Genomic DNA, 7864 nt, shown 5'->3' with positions numbered 1-7864 from the left:
AGTTACATCATCTTTGAACCCTCCCACTAGTGACGTCACGGATGTAAACACACGTGGGTTAAGATGGTGACGTCATGTAGCCCCTCCTCTTTCTTCTCCCTCCTTGCTCCCAGCCTTGACATCAACACCTACGTGATTTGTGAGCTTGTTTCCTATGATTCTGTGTTGTTAGGTGCTGTGTCTTCCTCTGTGTTTTTCTTCTCGAGGTTTTCTGGATTAAAACTATCTCGTGAAGCGCTGCGTTTTCCTGTGTCCTTTTCGAGGTCTTCGAAGTTCACACTTTCGTTCATGTGTTGCAGTGTGTTTTATCTTCCTCTTTATCCTTTGTAAAGTGACGCGCCTCCCTTACTGTCCTTCATTTCTGGAATTACTGATCATGTTCATGTCTTGTAGTGTTCTACGTCTTCCTTTTCAATATTTGAACGGAGCTATGGGGCGTGCGACAAAGTCTGCCTTGAAAACTGTTGCGTCTCCATCTCTTTTCTTCTCGAGGATTTTGGGCTTATTACTTATTTTCATGTATTGTAATGTGTTCAGTCTTTCATAATTTTTACGAGGTCCTCTGGCTGGCAACTGAATGTTTCTGCCTCATGTAGCGTTGTCTCCATTCCTTTCCTTCTTTAGGAATCTTGGCTTATTATTTACTTTCATGTGTTGTAAAGAGTTGTATCTTTATCATTATCCTACTCAGACTTCTTAATATCTCGTTATTGCATGGAGGACATGCGCTGTAGAAGACTGGCGCTGAGAGGCGGCGTCGTGTCGCTAAGACTGAAGGACGTCTTTACATTTGAGGAAGACTTTGACTCGAGACGTGGAGTGGAGACTGACATCAAGGCTACGAGGCAGCGATCTGCTGACGACGCCTCGCTTCCTTGATACCCTCTGACCCTCACTGCCTCACTCCCTCCCTCCCTCTCATGCAAGTCATTCCTTTCTTGATGAAGATGCTTGTGATTTATATGCGTTGTGCCTAGCTATTAATCATACGCAAGCATGCGCACACGAGCACACACACACACACACACACACACACACACACGCGCGAGCATATATATATATATATATATATATATATATATATATATATATATATATATATATATATATATATATATATATATATATATATATATATATATATATATATATATATATATATATATATATATATATATATATATATATATATATATATATATATATATATATATATATATATATATATATATATATATATATATATATATATATATATATATATACGCAAACTTAATGATACATTATTGATTTTAATCCATCCTAATTAATGCTAAATCACACACACACACACACACACACACACGCACACACACGCACACACATTTATAGCAGCCCTCTTTGCCGGCCTGTGGTAATGATGTCTCGTCTAGGAGGCCGTGCTCTTCCCTCCTCCTCCTCCTCCACTTGGCGCTGACGTTTGCGGCTACAGCACAAGCTATTTCCGGTGGTGCCCCTTTTGCGTGTTGGCTCAGAAGCTGTCTGCCCCAGGAGGCGGAGGGCTGCTGGAGGGGAGCCAGGGAAGGGTGCCGCGTTGAAGGGGCGGGAGAAGGGCGTGTATTTTAAGTCACAAATGAATAGGTTCTCATTTTATCTTCCTTGTAGATGGTCGGCGGGCGGGTCAGGGAGAGGAAGAGGGGGAGGAGGAGGAAGACACGACGAGGCCTACACTAGTGAGTCTGTCTGATCTTTTCCTCTCTCTCTCTCTCTCTCTCTCTCTCTCTCTCTCTCTCTCTCTCTCTCTCTCTCTGCCTGTCTGTTTGTCTCTTTGTTTGTATGTCTGTTTGTGTGTCCGTCACCTTTAATCGTTAAGAATTCAAGTAGTCTAATATCGGAAAGCTACCAAGAAGACGTGCTACTTTTGTATCTTATTTTATTTACCCATCAATTTACTCACTTAGTCGCGTATAGGCTCAGTGTCCCTGTCTGTCTGTCTGTCTATCCCTCTCTAATCGTTGAAAATTCAAGTACTGTAATGTCGGAAAACTACCAGTAAGACGTGCTATTTTTCCGCCTACTTAAATTATCCATCCATTTATACACCAGTTCATGTACGCGCTCAGAGTTACTGCGTATAATCCGGCATCCAAGTCTTTTTTCCTTCCGCTCCCTCCTAGTAACACCGTTTTGCGGAGTCACGAGGCTGGGCGGTGGCAGGAGAAGGTTAAGCCAGAATGAGGCACGGTGGAAGAAGAAGAAGGTCTGCATTCCTCCCACTTGACGCAGGCAGACGCGGTGGCGGACCTGCCCTACTTCTGAAAATGTGTATTAGAGCAGCGCACCGCACCACACAGCACCACACCAGCTGTCTGAAGTGTCTTGGGCCGCGGATGCCATTAACCTCGCTTGGGTATTGTTAGGGAGGCGGTCGATCAGCACTTGGGCAACTAGGACAAAATTGAGGTGGGCCAGGGATTAGTGCGAGGACACGCGTAGCTCAGACTCTATACGTGTCACCAGGAAGTGTTGAGGCGAGACTGCAAGACGGGGATGAGCTGGCAGACAGGCAGGAGGTGGTGGTGGTTGTGGTGGAGGTGGTTTTCGGGGAGGTAGTGGGAAATAAACGAAGGGTGGTGTCGTGGCCAAGACTGTTCTGCTCAGCGTATAGGGAAGCATTGGGGTGGGAAAATGGATGAAAATAACTTGTATGTTCTTTTCTTAGGATCATTATTTTTTTGTTTCTTTTCGCTCGTTCTTTCTTTCTTTTTTGTTCTTCATCATTATTTCCTTCTTGCCCTTCTTCTTCTTTTTCTTCTTTTCCATTTATTTATTCACCTATTTATTTATTTAGTTTAATATTTTTATTTTTTTACGAAAGGCATAGACCATCATCTCGCCAGATCGCCGAGGTGTCTTTGCACCGTCCTTTACACAATACACATAGATAACAAACATGTACAAATACACATGAATATCCCCAGATCAAAAGTTTCACACCCCTGCCGCGGCCACCTCCACCGCCGCCTTCACCCATACACTATCTCCCACTTAAGCCGCTCGTGTCTGTTCACCATTAATCAAGGAGGAGAGGGTCGAGTGGCGGGCTGAGGGGAGCGGCACACCCGGCCCACGGTGCCCCCTGACACACATACCAGGTGCCAGGTGGTGGAGCTTGACACACCAGCACGCCAGCGGCCCAGTAGGCACTCGGGATTTCAATATTATACTTAGGCATTTGTTTGTTAAATAGCATATTAAGAAAACAGCTTTAGAGAGAGCAACCAGGTGCGACCAACAGTATTCAGGGACTGTCACGTGTAGGCCTCGTGGCTTGTTGCGGCTTCCCTTAGGAGCTTATGTTCTTATTATATCAAGAACTTGTCCGTCACATATATACATGTGGTACAGACGCCTGTGCTACGTGTCTTACTACTGCCTCTGCACTGATCATATTTTTAGTTGGTGTTGTTATTGTGCTGCTCTATCCATGTCCACACGTTCACAGTGGCGTTATGTGTGGTAGCATACACAGATTTAACAGTAAGTTGCTAAGGTCCATCAGGAAGTCATCTAGCGTGGAACGAACAGCCTTCTGTGAATGTTGTGATCGCACATCCTCAGCTTGTCCAAGAGACGGCGTGGTGTCTGTTTACAAAAGAGTGCCAGAAATACCGACCATAGTACTGCTCCCTATTATTAAAGGCAGATCTACCAAATGATATTGTTATGTATTGTATTGTATTCACTGAAAATAACTACGTGGCGACTCCCGACGGGTGGCAGATAAAGATTATTGTATTTCCGATAAGGAGTGATAAATGGCACCCGCACACCCTCGTCTCTCTTGTCCCTCTCGTCAGAAAGGAGAATGTTATCGTGTGTGACTGGGGACTGTGACTGTTGCTGTCCAGAGAGGCGACGACCCACTACCGACTAGCGCTAGTTGACGCTGGTGGCACGTGACGGGATAGCAGGGCACTGAAAGGATACGAGAGAGAGAGAGAGAGAGAGAGAGAGTACCCATATTTATCATAAGCTATGCCTGTTTTTAGATTTCACGGCTTAAGACCAGGAGGGGGTGGAGAACTTTCTTCCTTGACCCCCTCCTCTGAGCCCTCATTGTGTTGGGAGCCGCTGTCTGTCTAAATTTAAACAGTCATGTGTGTGTGTGTGTGTGTGTGTGTGTGTGTGTGTGTGTGTGTGTGCGTGTGTGTGTGTGTGTGTGTGTGTGTGTGTGTGTGTGTGTGTTACGAAAAAAAAGTGTCCCGTCCTTCGGTTGTGACCTACCCTAATACCTTGACAGTCGTGTCAGCTCATGCCATCATTTTCACCGGCGACAGACAGGCGGCGTCATCCCATCACTTACTTCTGCAACACAAAAAAGACATGGGAGTGCTTAGGGGACATGCAGGGCTGCACGGAGGGAAGGGGCAGGGGTGGTTGGCTGGCGCTGTGGCTCCGTGGCTGGCAGGCTGGCTGGCTGACTTCCTCCGTGGTTCCCTGTCTGGCTGGCTGGCTGGTTGGTTGTATGGCTTCCTAGCCGGTTGGTTGGCTGGGTTGGTCTGTGGGTCCCTGGCTGGCTGGCTGGTGTCTGCTGCTGCAATAGCCACCCCTGTGCTGCGCCAAAGTAAAGAGGAGCTTGTTTAGGTCAGTGTGACGAAGGGTTTGTTTGCTGCCTGGCTCGCCAGGGAGGAGGTTGTTGTGGCGAGCTGTAGAATCGATGATGTGTTCTCTGTGGCACGTACTGGTGAGTGTGAATGGTGCATTGTGTGTGTGTGTGTGTGTGTGTGTGTGTGTGTGTGCATTTCATACATTATACTCGAATATTTTACCTCATTACCCTTGTTCAGTCACCACCGGCAGCCAGACAGATAGACAGACAGACACTCTAATATAACGCAATATCTTGTTCAGGCACAGCAGACAAACATACCAGCAAACAGGCACACACAATTATATTCTTACGCACTATCTCTCCCCAAGTATCGCAGACAGACATAGATAGGCAAATAGGCAAGCAAACAGACAGACAGGTAGGCAGACGGATAGGAAGACTGCCAGACAGACTAAATATATTGCAACACACTAAAATTCCCTTCCTAAAACACACTAAAATTCCCTTCCTAAAACATCAATAAGGGGTCTTAGAATTCAAAACGTCTTACTTGTGTTGCATCGCTAGTTTTGTCACTTTCACTTCTCTCGGCGGCAGCTCTGGCTATCATCTCATCTTGCTCCCTGAGGAGTTCTGTGACAGAAGTTAGTTTTCCATATGCATATAACGGATTGGTCTGAGAGTCGTGTCTTCCTTACTGAGACATGTATAGGAGTTAATATACATAGATTCCTTAGTGTTTTCATTAGTGTAAGTGAAATATGTTTATGTTTTCATATAACGGAGAAGTTTGAGAGTCTTGCCCTTTGTAGGAGTGATGGCAAGTAGATTTCCTCGTGCCTTCAGAAATTGTGTGACAGAAAGCATTGTGTTTTCATGTAAATGAGTACTTTTAGAGTAATAAACTGATGTTCTCTTTACTACCTAACCTCTTATCTTGCCTACTTAGAGGCATGTGGGAGTCAATACACGCAGATTACCTTGTCCTCGCAGAGTAGTGAGTGAGAGGAACTGGTAAAGGACCCGTGTCCTCGCCGCTGGGACATGCAGATACGTAATCTCACAAGAGATTCTGACCGGCAGTTTCGTATTTCTGTGATTCACTGTTTGTTGTTATTTGATACCGAGCGGAATATAACCTTGTGATGCAGACAGACAAGGGCAGCGGCAGCGGCGGCGATGGTAGTGGTGGTGGTGGTGGTGGTCGTCGATCTCTGCCTCGTCATGATTCTGGGCGCCTCCACGTCGTGTGATGAGAAAGTGTGAAGCTGTGAGTTACACTCTGATACTTGTGTAGTACAATGTAATCTCAGTCTTTTCTTTATAGTGAGTTGGTAAGTAATTTTTTGTGACCCCTTCCCCCCAAAAAAAAGAACAATTGTTATGAATGACAATGCAGATACATATGTAATGATTACCACAACCTGTCGAACAAAAGTTCCCTGACAGAAGTATTTTCTAAAAAAAGAGACATGCAGAGTAGATTTTGGTATTTTGTAATATATCACAGTGGACGTGACGTTTGAAATATATATTAATAAAATCAGTAATATAAGTATTGAAAATTAAATCAATTATATTAATTTTCTTCTTGAATCGCAATAAACTATTAAAAAAAAAAATTCTTTATACTATAATGGTAGGGAATTGTACCCATACTTTTGGACCAAAATGAAATGTAATATTCTTAAAAAGTTGTACGGTATTAGGTATACATTAAATTAGCATGGGTACTTACTGTACTATGTTAGGTTTTCAGTAAATTAAATATTAGAGTTCCCCGTCTCTTGATAATGTTTATATATATATATATATATATATATATATATATATATATATATATATATATATATATATATATATATATATATATATATATATATATATATATATATATATATATATAAAGTTAATCAGTAGCAGTTGAGTGATTTTTTTTCCCCAAATAGCATACATTTTAAAATATTGTTATTGGCCTTCTTTCACCTCAGTAAGGGATTACACCGTTTTAGGAATTTAATTATCCATTTGTAATGGTGATGGATAAATGTCTAAGGAACAGTTCTGAAAAAAAATAGCTTTAGAAATATTAAGTTTGAATTTATTTGTTTTCAACGATTGATATACTGCATCCAATTCTGTGCAAAGTGTATTCTCATCACTTAATAACAAGTTGGTATCTCTCTCTCTCTCTCTCTCTGGTGTTATGTAATTTTGCATCTTACATCATGTTTTTTTTTTCTTGTTATTTTATTGATTTATTTATTACGTTCGTTCGTGACAGCTAAATGGATCATTCACACACACACACACACACACAGACACACACACACGTCATGCCAGCGGTCGGTCGTTCTGTTCTATAATGGGGCTGCCTCATGCGTGTGCTGGCCAAAAGGTCGCGTGTCAGACCTCGGGGATGAGCCACCGCCTGTCTCTCATCCGCCAAATACTTTGTCACAACCTTTTAGTGATGTTCATACTGCATTAGACCTCATCAGTAAAAAAAGCAAAAAAAGGGCGCAATATATATAATACTGTCCCTTACTTAAGCAACGGGACGAGAGGCGAAGATAGAAGAAAAGAGGTAGAAGTGTGTCCCTGAGGAAGACGACGACTGATTTGCCGTGTAGATGACAAATGGTATGATGAGTTCCTAAATATGCCAGATTCCTTGATGCCTCATTGTGGCGGTAACAAGACACGGTCGCTGCCATGGCACAGTCTCGCCACGTCCTCCACGCCATCGCATGCTGCCCTGTATCGTTAAACGCTGTGGAGTCTTGTAAGAGCTTATTTTTTAAAGGCTACGGAGATGAGAACATAAAACTATAAGGGAAGCTGCAAGAAGCCACCAGTCCTACACGTGGCAGTCTCTAAATGAAACATTTCCACTATATTTTAGTCTCTCATCCCCATCCGTAAATTTGTTTGATCTTTTAAAGGTCCTTAGTGATTCGGCAACAATCTCTTTACTAATTTTGTTTCATCTATTCCCTTCATCGGATTCTCATATAGTTCTACCTATAAGAGTAGAGTTGTAAAAACGCTCTTGAAAACTAAAGTACTTTCCACCAAGATCTTAAAAGTAGTCAAGATACGGCTTAAGAATACGCTGCATCGTGTGGCAGAAGCTAGTACGACGGGCGACGAGCGGCAACCTTCACTAGTGTGGCTTATCACTGCGTAATAGTTCTTTCATTGATAGGTGGAAGAGTGTACAAGGTCAGGTGGTGTAACACATTAAGAGTCCATCACTGAAGCGTCCCG

This window comes from Scylla paramamosain, chromosome 21 (genome assembly GCF_035594125.1).
Source record: "Scylla paramamosain isolate STU-SP2022 chromosome 21, ASM3559412v1, whole genome shotgun sequence".
Taxonomy (NCBI): domain Eukaryota; kingdom Metazoa; phylum Arthropoda; class Malacostraca; order Decapoda; family Portunidae; genus Scylla; species Scylla paramamosain.
The sequence above is the reverse complement of the archived record's forward strand: the minus strand, read 5'-3'. Positions refer to the sequence as shown.